A 13819-nucleotide genomic window follows, 5' to 3' on the forward strand; every position below is an offset into this window, starting at 1 on the left:
ATTTCCTGTTGCTCTAATTTTGAGCTTGTTGATTTCTTTGTGAAGAGTTGACTTTTCTTTCGTTTTTCCATGAGTGGATCCTTTTAATTAGCATTTTGGGGACCACCTCAAATAAAAGAACTCCCTTGTCCTAGTGTATCTCCCTGTTTATTTCTGTTATATCATTTATTACAATCTGTAATTACTTTGTTTACAGCTGTTCCTGTTTACTTTCTGCTGCTTCTCATTTGAACGTTAGCATCACAAGTGGGGATTCTTTCTGTCTTATTTATCAATGTATTCCTAGAGCCTAGCACAATGTCTGGCATATAGAGATCAGTAAATATTTGTTGAAGAAGTTCAGCTTATGGTAAGGCCTCTTCACCATGCTCCTGTGTGAAAATTGGGAAGTATTTGAAAGTGAGTGTACAAGCGAATTTTTTTTTGGGGGTGGGGGGGAAGCTAAAATTGTTATAGTATACTCTTTAACACTGTACAACTGTGTTGTACTCAAACAATTCAAAATTGTGTGAGTTGATTTCTGTTTTGCATTTTGAATTGTCTTTTTATTGCACACGGTTTTTGTGTCTCAAACATTTTGTGCTGCATACATTTATTATTTATTAAACCGTAATAGCCTTGGCCGCAGGTGCCCCTCTGCACTTCGCGGTGTCCCCGAGGGCGGTGTCCACACGCGGTGGAGGCTGCCTACAGGCAGTGGACTGTGTGCTGTCACTGACTGCTGTGTGAGGGGAACTGTACGTGACACCTTGAATGAAATATGTGGAATCTTTTCATAGGATTGTGGAATATTGACATGGCCTCATGAATGGTGTTTTCTAATGTGCAATGCACTGCTCCTGTTAGAGCTGGAAGAAACTTGAGATCAAGGAATTGAACCCTTCCCTTTACACTACAGTTAAAGGAGTTAAAGTCCTGAGAGATTATGTGATGTGTTTACCCAGCAGATTAGTGGCCAAGCCCCAGGGTCTTATCATTCCTAGTCAGAGCTGATTTCTTCTAGATGCATTTTGTCACATTATTCAACCAAAGGGCACAGGTTTTAGTAGGGTATTTTAAAACTACCAGAAGAAAAATATTCTCAGACTTAGCTTGACTGACTTCTTCACATTGAAATTAGAGGTAGCTTTTGAGTATCCAAAACTCTCAGTTTAAAATTGACTGGATTTGCTGTTATGTATACTGAGCATCCATTAGCAGAAAAAAATGTTAAGTGCTCCATTTTTTATGCCCAAGTGCTGCTTTTTGCGTTTAAGTATTCTTAAGAGCAGCAGTTTAAAAGATGTTGCCAGGCAGGCTTAAGATTTGAACATGTTTAATCAAAAAAAGATTTTTAATTTGCTGACTTGAACTCAAAATGTCCAGTAAATTATCTTCTTATAATGCATTTGAATAGTTTGTTCCTGACATGCAGTTGGTAGTATAAGTAAATATACTACCTTAAAAAATTTGCAAAATAGAGACATAAAACTTGGAAAAAAATTAATGTTGTATCCCATATTTCAGTTGTCCATGTGTTTCACTATAGATTTTTATAGTCTTAATAGAAAAAATTAATTATTCACAGCCTTGCCTTTTTTAGTCTATATCTAAGAGACTTAATATGGCTTATTTTTATTTCCTTCAGTTTTCATTTTGCATTGGTAGGAATGAAAATGTACCTTTTAAAATTGAATTAACCCTGATGAAAAAAGGAAACCATTTTAGTCTTTAGCCCGTCTGTTTTATTGATTCTTCTTAACAAGTTCTCTGTTAGCTGTTATTTGTATTTTGCTTTTTAAAATGTATTTTAGAATGGCATATATTGAGCTTAATCTTTGTAGATTACTTTTCTTTATTATTTGGATCATATAGTTTCTGTATTGAATTGTGTCTTCTGTAATTTTTTTTTTTGGCTGATCATTTATTTGTTTTCTCAGACAATAGTTAAAATGTTAAACATTAGTCATGGAATACCTGGAAGTATGTTTTGATCACATATTTTGGTGGCCAGAAACAGCCTCCTGGGAGCTAGAACCAAAAAGCCATTAATTTCTATTCTGTTATTCCTTGGAGTCTCTTCTACTTTATGTCTGCTGCAGTCGTATCTTACTACTGACTGTCTCATTCTCTCTCTTTTATCTCTTATTCTGTATACTTTTCCCTCTGTTTCATTGGTTCTATTTTTTATACATTATTTTCATATGACCATCCTATCTCTTAGCTAGCCTAGATTTGCTGTCACTGAGGTAGTTGAGTCACAAGTAGAAACATCACTGTCTGTCTGTGATTGCTTCTTCAGCAGAGGCTGTGGATGGGATGTTTCCCCTTTCAGAGATTAGGGCTAGTGAACTAGTATCAAGATTGACAGTTTGTAGTGAAAGAGGTTAATGTCTCTCTTGAGTGTTAGAAGAAGGAAAAACTATACCAGTAATGATGGTGGGTTTTATAGATCTTTGGAAGTTATGAGTAAGGATACTTAAGAACATGTTTTATAGAATGCTGCCATAGTGGCTGTGTCCCTGGTGATGAAGAGTAATGTTAATAATAGTCACTACCCTCAACTAGTTTCTCACTTGCTTTCTAGGAGAGTGCAAATGGATTTTAGGAAGGAGCATCTGGGAGGAAGAACTAGACCTAATCTGTAGTTGACTTTAAGCTTTGAAGGATAATCTGTTACTTAAAAATTTTAAGAAACAGTTATATCTTTATTAATTGCTTCTTTATCACCTATGTCTTTAAAAAGAATAGTTGAGCCCGATTTGACCATCTGATGATGATGTAATCAGTTTTCCATAAGTATGAAAAGTTTGTTGTCATAATATTTTTGCAATACTTTAATACTTATATAAGTAATGTTTATTTTCAAAATCTGAATATGATAAATAGAAGAAGATAAATAAAACTCAGTTGTACTTATGCTTCATTTTGGGGCTTCCCTGATAGCTCAGTTGGTAAAGAATCTGCCTGTAATGCAGGAGACCCCAGTTCAATTCCTGGGTTGGGAAGATCCCCTGGAGAAGGGATAGGCTACCCACTCCAGTATTCTTGGGCTTCCCTTGTGGCTCAACTGGTAATGAATCTGCCTGCAATGCAGTAGACCTGGGTTCAATCCCTAGGTTGGGACGATCCCCTGGAGAAGGGAAAGGCTACCCACTCCAGTATTCTGGCCTGGAGAATTCCGTGGGGTCGCAAAGAGTTGGACATGACTGAGTGACTTTCATTTTTACTTTCATGCTTCATTTTTGGCTTGTATCTGTGCTTTATATATTTGATATAAATTAGGTAATACCACACATGCTTATTAGTCTAACTGGATACAAGTGAAAGTCTCTGTCGTGTCCAACTCTTTGCAACCCCATGGACTGTAGCCTGCCAGGCTCCTCTGTCCATGTAATTCTCCAGACAAGAATACTGGAGTGGGTAGCCGTTCCCTTCTCCAGGGGATCTTCCCAATCCAGGGATCAAACCCAGGTCTCCCACAATGCAGACAGATTCTTTATCGTCTGAGTCACCAGGGAAGCCCTAGAATACTGGAGTGGCTAGCCTATCCCTTCTCCAACGGATCTTCTCAACCTAGGAATTGAACCCAGGTCTCCTGCATTGCAGGTGCATTCTTTGCCAGCTGAGCTACCAGGGAAGCCACAATTGGATACAAATATATATAAATAATAGTTTTTTAACAATAAAATCACATTTCCTTCTTTGTTTTTTATATTGCAGAAATCCCTACAATCCCTATCCCTGGCATAGATCTGGCAGTATAGTGTTTTATGATTTATTTCCCTGCTATTGCAACTGGACTCATAAATGAGTCTCTATACATAGATCTTTATATACTGATGATTTTATTTTTATAGAATAGATTCTGAGAGTGCTAGGTGAAAGAATATGTACAGTTAGAATTTTGATAGATATTGCAAATTGACTTTCCATCAAGGTTGGATTGATGGACATGTCCACAGTTTCTCCCTGAGATTTCCTGTTAAGTAGAGATTTAACTTAATCAATTTGAGGGGTGAAAAAAGATATCTTAATATGTTAATTTGTTTTCCCTGAAACAGGGATTTAGAAAAAAATTTTTGTTGTTAGTTACTAGTCATTAAATTTTAATGACTCTTCAGTGACATGCATTCCACTCATTTTTCATTTTCATTTTATTCTCTAGTGAAACACTGTTTTACTTACTTTAGATATGATTACTAGCTTGTTAGTCAAATGAGTTGCAAGTACTTTTTCCTAAACTATTGCTTGTTTCCTATCTTTTTAAACAACTTTTATTTATTTTAGTTGGAGGATGATTACTTTATAATATTGTAATGGTTTTTGCCATACAGCAGTATGAATCAGCCGTAGGCATACATGTGTCTCCTCTCTTCTGAGCCCCTCTTTCTTCTCCCTCCCCACCCCATCCCTCTAGGTTGTCACAGAGCAACGGCTTTGGGTGCCCTACGTCATACATCAAATTCACACTGGCTATGTATTTTACATATGGTAATGTGTATGTCTCAGTGAGATTCTTTCAAATCATCTCACCTTCTCCTTGTCTCACTAAGACCAAAAGTCTGTTCTTTGTGTCTTTGTCTCCTTTGCTGCCCTGCACATAGGATCATTGGTGCCATCTTTCTAGATTTCCTATATATTCGTTAATATATATCTGTCTTTCTCTTTCTGACTAACTTCACTCTGTATAGTAGGTTCTAGGTTCATCTACCGCCTTAGAACTGACTCAGAGGCATTCTTTTTTAAGCTAAGTAATATTCCATTGTGTATATGTACCACAACTTCCTTATCCATTCATCTGCCAATGGACATCTAGGTTGCTTCCATGTCCTAGCTTTTGTAAATAGTGCTTCAGTGAACATTGGGGTACATGTGTCTTTTTCAGTTCTGGTTTCCTTAGGGTATATGTCCAGTATATATCCCCAGTAGTGGGATTTCTGGGTCGTATGGCAGTTTTATTCCTAGGTTTTAAGGAATCTCCATACTGTTCACCATGGTGCTTGGATCAGTTTGCATTCCCACCAACAGTGTAAAAGGGTTCCCTTTTCTCCACACCCTCTCCAGCATTTATTGTTAGTAGACTTTTTGATGATGGCCATTCTGACCCATGTGATGCCTTTCCTTTTTTATGGAGTTTTTTTACGATACAAAATTTTAAAATTTTTTAAATAAAATTTTTGTTTTAAAGCTTCTGTGTTTCTTGAAAGAAGGATCTCTAACACTTTTTTGGTTGTATATATTGACCCTCAATTTTTTTCTAAGATGTTTATGTATGTGTGTATGGTTATATCTTTAATTGAATTAATTTTGTATATGATATTAGATAGGGGTTAACTTATTTTCTTCCTGTGGATATTCACTTGTATAAGCATCATTTAAATATGAAGTATCATTTACCATTGAAATAAAATATCACCTTCATAAAATATTAAGTTCTCATCTACACCAGGCTCAATTTCTGGGTTTTTGTTTCTTAGTTCTTGGTTTGTTCCTATACCAATCCCTACTGTTTTAATTATAAATAATTTGAAGTGTTTTAAAAGCTGATAAAATGATCTCTTCTCACTTTTCTTTTTTAATAAATTTTCTTGACTCTTTTTGTGCATTTTTCTATACGACCTTTTTTGTATTGTGTACTCTTTAGGTAAGGCTTCTGATACCTCAGATTATGGGCAGCCTGGCAGTCTTTGTGTTGTGGCCTGGCAGTCTTTGTCTTGTGGCTTTTTGTGTAACATTTCATATATTGTTAGTTCTCTGTGGTTTGCCATGGGTCACTGGGAACCACCTCTCAGCAACTAGATGCCTTCAGCTAAGAGGGCAAGTACGTTCTTATATTCAGCAGTAAAGCTCTCCTGAAACTCATTGTGGGCCAGGGAGACTAGCCTGTTGTCCCAGGAATGCTTGTTTAGTTACTGCGTTTCTCTTGGGGAAAGGTGCATCCATGGATCTCATGGTCCTCCTAGTACTAATAAGCTTTTGTGATAATTCTAAAAGTTCTGGTTCTGGCCTCTGTCACTTTCTGGGCTTAAGAGAGGTACTTGGTAGTTGACTTAGTGTTGGAACTAGAGAGAAATCGTTAGGAATATTTTCAAGCTTCCATCTTTCCAAGCCACCTTAGACCTCACCTCATTTCTGATCTACGTCATATTTCTCTTTTATCTATTTTTTAAATTAATATACTTGATTTACAATATTGTATTAGTTTCAAGTGTACATATTTCTCTTTAATTTTATAAGCTTTAAATTACAGATAACAAATATATTAATATATTTGTTTAATATAATTAATATACTCTATGCTTTAATAGAATCACTTGAATTTTTTTCCTTTTAGTGCTGTTTGTTCATATCTATCAAATATTTATTAAGCACTTTCTGTGTGACAACTTTTAAGTTTGGAGTTAGGCAAATGAAGTGAAAACCACCCAAATCCTGTCTTCTCAGCAGCACTGAACATAGTTTTTCACTTCTTTGTTCTCAGAATACTTCTTCATTTGACATCACAGTTTCTAAGTTTTCAGTCTCTTCATCTTCGGTCCTTTTCAGCCTCCTTTGCTTGATCTTTCCCTTCTGGCCCCCAGATAATGGACCCTCCAGAGCTTAGTGAGTCCTTCCACTTCTCTCTGCATGCCAAGGTGCTTCAGTCGTATCCAACTCCTTGCGACCCCACAGACGTAGCCTGCTAGGCTCCTCTGTCTGTGGGTTTCCCCAGGCAAAGATACTGGAGTGGGTTGCTATTTCCTCCTCCAAAGGATTTTCCAGGCCCAGGGATCGAACCCATGTCTCTTATGTCTCCTGCATTGGAAGCAGGTTCTTTACCATTAGTGCCATGAGGGGAGTGGGGGGGTGCAACTTCTCTTCTACCTCCTTTTTATCTGCTGAGTTATTTCATTTAGTGTCATAGCTTTATATATTTTAGCATTTGATATACTGATGGCTCTATTTTTTCAACTCTGGCATTTTCCCTGAATTTCAGCCTCAGTTAATCCAGCTGCTGAAGCTCCAATGGGTTGTTTAATAGGCATTTCAGAATTCACAAGACCATAACATACCGAAAGTATTTGCCCCTTCAGTTTTGCATTTAGTGATCTATCTGCTCATTTTTCAGATTTTGACAAACTAACTCCTTCACATTATTCAGGTCTGTTTCTCTTCTACTTTGCTTTGTTTTTCTTCATAGTACTATTAATCCTCACTGCTACTTTCACATTGTATAGATGTTTGTTTATTAATTTTCTAGATGCTGAGAGACTTTAATCTCCTGCTACTGTTTTATTAGTTTCTTCTGGCACTGTGTTTTTTACTTTATTTTTGTTTTCATTTAATTCAATGGCTCAATCCTAGCTTGAACTCTTATTATCTTATTGTTTTCCTCCAGTCCAAACTTTTTTTAAATTTTATTTTTTGCTCTCTCCCTTTGAGCCCTTTAATCCCAGTTAATACTTTTTCTTTAAATTCCTCCTAGTTTTGAAAAGATTGTATCTGCCGTACATATCTTTTATCTGTTACTAGTCACTCTATTAATGTGTGTGTACTTTCATATAATAGTAATGTTACTACTATACACTCAGTTCAGAGGATATCTCACTGTGTTATTTTAGGCTATTTGTATGTCCGACTGTTTTAGGTTCTTTGTATTAATACTGTCATTCTATTTTACATTTTGTGTTTTCAGAGTGTCCTGCGTTAATTTAATCTTCTGTTAGCTCCTTTTTGCTATTTTGTTGTTGGTATTCTGTCTCAAATAATTTATAAGATAGGTAGTATGTTTTTATTCTAAATTTCAGTATTCTTGAGTCTCTTTCTTTTTATCAGTTTCAGAAACATTATTCTTTTTTTTCCCCAATTATTTTTATTAGTTGGAGGCTAATTACTTTACAGTATTGTAGTGGTTTTTGCCATACATTGACATGAATCAGCCATGGATTTATATGTGTTCCCCATCCCGATCCCCCCTCCCACCTCCCTCCCCATCCCAGTGCACCAGCCCTGAGCACCCTGTCTCATGCATTGAACTTGGACTGGTGATCTGTTTCACACTTGATAATATACATGTTTCGATGCTGTTACTCTCAGATGATCTGTTTCTCTCAGATCATTCCACCCTCGCCTTCTCCCATAGAGTCCAAAAGTCTGTTCTATACATCTGTGTCTGTTTTGCTGTATTGCATATAGGGTGGTTGTTACCATCTTTCTAAATTCCATATATATGTGTTAGTATACTGTAATGTTCTTTATCTTTCTGGCTTACTTCACTCTGTATAATGGGCTCCAGTTTCATCCATCTCATTAGAACTTATTCAAATGTATTCTTTTTTTTTTTTTATTAGTTGGAGGCTAATTACTTCAGAACATTTCAGTGGGTTTTGTCATACATTGATATGAATCAGCCATAGATTTACACTTATTCCCCATCCCGATCCCCCCTCCCACCTCTCTCTCCACCCGATTCCTCTGGGTCTTCCCAGTGCACCAGGCCTGAGCACTTGTCTCATGCATCCCACCTGGGCTGGTGATCTGTTTCACCATAGATAGTATACATGCTGTTCTTTTGAAATATCCCACCCTCACCTTCTCCCACAGAGTTCAAAAGTCTGTTCTGTATTTCTGTGTCTCTTTTTCTGTTTTGCATATAGGGTTATCATTACCATCTTTCTAAATTCCATATATATATGTGTTAGTATGCTGTAATGTTCTTTATCTTTCTGGCTTACTTCACTCTGTATAATGGGCTCCAGTTTCATCCATCTCATTAGAACTGATTCAAATGTATTCTTTTTAATGGCTGAGTAATATTCCATGGTGTATATGTACCATAGCTTTCTTATCCATTCGTCTGCTGATGGGCATCTAGGTTGCTTCCATGTTCTGGCTATTATAAACAGTGCTGTGATGAACATTGGGGTGCACGTGTCTCTTTCAGATCTGGTTTCCTCAGTGTGTATGCCCAGGAGTGGGATTGCTGGGTCATATGGCAGTTCTATTTCCAGTTTTTTAAGGAATCTCCACACGGTTTTCCATAGCGGCTGTACTAGTTTGCATTCCCAGTAACAGTGTAAGAGGGTTCCCTTTTCTCCATACCCTCTCCAGCATTTATTGCTTGTAGACTTTTGGATAGCAGCCATCCTGACTGGTGTGTAATGGTACCTCATTGTGGTTTTGATTTGCATTTCTCTGATAATGAGTGATGTTGAGCATCTTTTCATCTGTTTGTTAGCCATCTGTATGTCTTCTTTGGAGAAATGTCTGTTTAGATCTTTGGCCCCAGAAACATTATTCTTAGGAGCTTTGAAAATGATGAAATTAACTCACATGTCATTTGATCTCCCCTCCCCCAATATATTACACTTTGTGATTTTTGTGGTCCCAATTTATCATAGTTATATTAGATTTTCTTCCATACTTTATAACATTCATGTCAGAATGATTTTTTCTCCCTAGTTTTATAGCTTTAGTTTTTAACAGTACTGCAGTCTTTTCATAGAGTTCTTATCTTTTTTTTTGTAATGCTTAATAAAAACATATCTTTGTTTTTCTGATTATATGTTGATGTGTTAGTTTTAGAATATTTGAAAAGTACAAAAAAGTGCAAAGAAGGAAGAAAGTCATTGTAATCTCACCACTGATAGCTATATTAGCAATTTAGCATATTTTCTTGGTCTTTTCTTTTCATGCACGAACATTATTATTACTTACAATACTTGATTCATTGTACACACTCTGTAAACTACCTTTTCCCTTCACTCACTGTGTAATAAACATTTGCCAACAGCATTAAAGTGAGGCCATAGCATACATTATGATTACATGGTATTCTGTAACATAGACATTTCATAAGTTTTTTTTAACACATCCTCTATTGTTAGACAGTTAGGTTGTTTAGAATTTACTGTTATAAATTGAATTGTGATGAATGTGGATGTTTTAAATCCCCTGGATTATTGTTTAGGTTAAGTTCCAGGAAGTGAAATATGCTAAAGCTGTGTACTGTGGTGATTAAAATCATTGACTTTGGAGTCAGATCACCTTGGGTTGAGATTCTTATTTTTTTGGTGTGTAGAGGGGCTTCTCTTGTAGATCACTTGGTAAAGAATCTGCCTATATTGCAGGAGACGTGGGTTCGATTCCTGGGTTGGGAAGATCCCCTGGGGGAGGAAATGGCAACCCACTCCAGTATTCTTGCCTGGAGAATCCCATGGACAGAGGAGCCTGGCAGGCTGTAATCCATGGGGTTGCAAAGAGTCTGATTCGACTAAGCGCTACCACCACTTTGGTATATTAATTTATCTCTCTCGGTTTCTTAATCTGTACGTTGAAGGTAATAGTTTATATATGGAAAGCACTTAGACCAGGATGTCTTAGTCTGTGATGTCATAAAAGCTCAGAAATGTTAGACACAGTCATCATCATCATCATCATCATGATCATGGCTGTTATCATTTAGAAGGAGAAAGTAGGGAAAACCACCAGACCATTCAGGTATGACCTAAATCAAATCCCTTATGACTATACAGTGGAAGTGAGAAATAGATTTAAGGAACTAGATCTGACAGACAGAGTGCCTGATGAACTATGAACGGAGGTTCGTGACATTGTAAAGGAGACAGGGATTAAGACCTACCCATGGAAAAGAAATGAAAAAAGGCAAAATGGTTGTCTGAGGAGGCCTTACAAATAGCTGTGAAAAGAAGAGAAATGAAAAGCAAATAAGAAAAGGAAAGATATTCCCATTTGAATGCAGAGTTCCAAAGAATAGCAAGGAGAGATAAGAAAGCCTTCCTCAGCGATCAATGCAAAGAAATAGAGGAAAACAACAGAATGGGAAAGACTAGAGAGCTCTTCAAGAAAATTAGAGGTACCAGGGGATCATTTCATGCAAAGATGGGCTTGATAAAGGACAGAAATGGTATGGACCTAACAGAAGCAGAAGATATTAAGAAGAGGTGGCAAGAATATACAAAAGAACTGTACAAAAAAGATCTTCACGACCCAGATAATCATGATGGTGTGATCACTCACCTAGAGCCAGACATCCTGGAATGTGAAGTCAAGTGGGCCTTAGAAAGCATCACTACGAACAAAGCTAGTGGAGGCAATGGAATTCCAGTTGAGCTATTTCAAATCCTGAAAGATGATGCTGTGAAAGTGCTGTACTCAATATGATAGCAAATTTGGAAAACTCAGCAGTGGCCACAGGACTGGAAAAGGTCAGTTTTCATTCCAATCCCGAAGAAAGGCAATGCCGAAGAATGTTCAAACTACCACATGATTACACTCATCTCACACGCTAGTAAAGTAATGCTCAAAATTCTCCAAGCCAGGCTTCAGCAATACGTGAACCGTGAACTTCCAGATGTTCAAGCTGGTTTTAGAAAAGGCAGAGGAACCAGAGGTCAAATTGCCAACATCCACTGGATCATCGAAAAAGCAAGAGGGTTCCAGAGAAACATCTATTTCGGCTTTATTGACTTTGACTGTGTGGATCACAATAAACTGTGGAAAATTCTGAATAGGAATACCAGACCACCTAACCCACCTCTTGAGAAACCTGTATGCAGGTCAGGAAGCAACAGTTAGAACTGACATGGACCAACAGACTGGTTCCAGTTAGGAAAAGGAGTACATCAAGGCTGTATATGGTCACCCTGCTTATTTAACTTATATGCAGAGTACATCATGAGAAACACTGGGCTGGAGGAAGCACAAGCTGGAATCAAGATTGCCAGGAGAAATATCAATAACCTCAGATAAGCAGATGACACCACCCTTATGGCAGAAAGTGAAGAGGAACTAAAAAGCCTCTTGATGAAAGTGAGAAAGTTTTCTTAAAGCTCAACATTCAGAAAACTAAGATCATGGCATCTGGTCCCATCACTTCATGGGAGATGGATGGGGAAACAATGGAAGCAGTGTCAGACTTTATTTTTTGGGCTCCAAAATCACTGTAGATGGTGATTACAGCCATGAAATTAAAAGATGCTTGCTCCTTGGAAGGAAAGTTGTGACGAACCTAGATAGCATATTAAAAAGCAGAGACATTACTTTGCCAACAGAAGTCCATCTAGTCAAGGCTATGGTTTTTCCAGTGGTCATGCATGGATGTGAGAGTTGGACTGTGAAGAAAGCTGAGCGTCTAAGAATTGATGCTTTTGGACTGTGGTGTTGGCGAAGACTCTTGAGAGTCCCTTTGACAGCAGGGAGATCCAACCAGTCCATCCTAAAGGAGATCAGTCCTGGGTATTCATTGGAAGGACTGATGCTGAAGCTGAAACTCCAATACTTTGTCCACCTCATGCGAAGAGTTGACTCATTGGAAAAGACCCTGATCCTGGGAGGGATTGGGGGCTGATGGAGAAGGGGACGACAGAGGATGAGATGGCTGAATGGCATCACCGACTCGATAGACATGAGTTTGCGTAAACTCCGGGAGTTGGTGATGGACAGGGAGGGCTGGCGTGCTGCGACTCATGGGGTCGCAAAGAGTCAGACACGACTGAGTGACTCAATTGAACTAACATGTTTGAAATGTTTTGATATATATAGTATATTAAAATTCTCTCTTGAAAAGTTGTGTCAATTTGCATTTCTGCCAGCAAAATATGAGAGTACCATTTTACCAGCTCTGGCCAACAACTGCAGTTATGATTCAAATATGTTGTTTTGAGTATAGGCTCAATTTTATAGGGATAATGTGTATCTTTGTTTTAATCTGTAATTTTTGGTTATTATTGATTTTGAATAGTTAGGTTTGCCAGTTTTTGTATGGGCTCTTTATACTTAGTCATTCAGTCGTGTCCAACTCTTTGTGACCCCATGGACTGTAGCCCACCAGACTCCTCTGTCCATGTAATTCTCCAGGCAAGAATACTGGAGTGGGTTACCATGCCCTCTTTCAGGGGATCTTCCCAACCCAGGGATCAAACCTGGGTCTCCCACATTGCAGGCAGTGTCTTTACCATCTGAGCCACATGGGAAGGCTGCATTTATATTAAGTGCTGTTTAAATATTCAAATTTTAATTAGCATTTTGTGTTTTACATTGCCTATATTTTTCTAGCTGGCTTTTACCTTTTAGAATGCTTGCGGTCATTTCTTGTATTAATGTTTTATCTTTGTAAAATGGGTATGTAAAGAAAATTCTTTTTCTTATAGTTTTGTCTTTTAAAAAATTCATTCATCTTTTTGACATTTATTAAGTACCTTTTCTGTGATAGGTATAGATCCAACTTTTAAAAAATACCCTTTTTATTTTAAAATGATTTTAGATTTATAGAAAAGTTACAGTGATGATATAGAGTTCCCATATGCCCCTCATCTAGTTTCTCCTGTTGATAACATCTTATATTACCATGGTACATTTGTCATGACCAAGATACCAACATTGATACATTACGGTTAGCTAAATTTCACATTTTATTTGAATTTTGTTAGATTTCCTATTAATGTCTTCTGATCCAGGATCCCATTCAAGATACCATTACTTTTAGTTATCTTGTGCCTTTATTCTCTTCTGGTCTGTGATGGTTTTTCAATCTTTCCTTATTTTTCATTGTATTGATAGTTTGAGGAGTACTGGTCATGTATTTTGTTGAGTATTCCTAAGTCTGAATCTGTTTGATGTTTTTCTGATTGTTAGACTAGAGTTATTTATATCAGTAGAGACTCAGGGATATTTGGGTTGTAATTCAGAACTCCATTATTTTTTTGCTGTTTAATTATTTTAGCTTTGGCCATTCATTCTTTCATGTTGGCTCCTCTATGTCCCTTTGACATGCCCCACCGCCCCACCCTTTTCATACTGTTCATGGGGTTCTCAAGGCAAGAATACTGAAGTGGTC

The 13819-nt window shown here is 37.3% G+C and overlaps 1 protein-coding gene across 4 annotated transcripts in view; it reads left to right on the forward strand.

Annotated features, from left to right (window-relative positions):
- The window catches only part of MKLN1 (muskelin 1), a 383297-nt gene that overhangs the window by 225006 nt on the left and 144472 nt on the right, over positions 1 to 13819 (forward strand). The gene's annotated exons all lie outside the window — the stretch shown is intronic.

This window comes from Cervus elaphus, chromosome 18, assembly GCF_910594005.1.
Source record: "Cervus elaphus chromosome 18, mCerEla1.1, whole genome shotgun sequence".
In the NCBI taxonomy this organism is placed as follows: domain Eukaryota; kingdom Metazoa; phylum Chordata; class Mammalia; order Artiodactyla; family Cervidae; genus Cervus; species Cervus elaphus.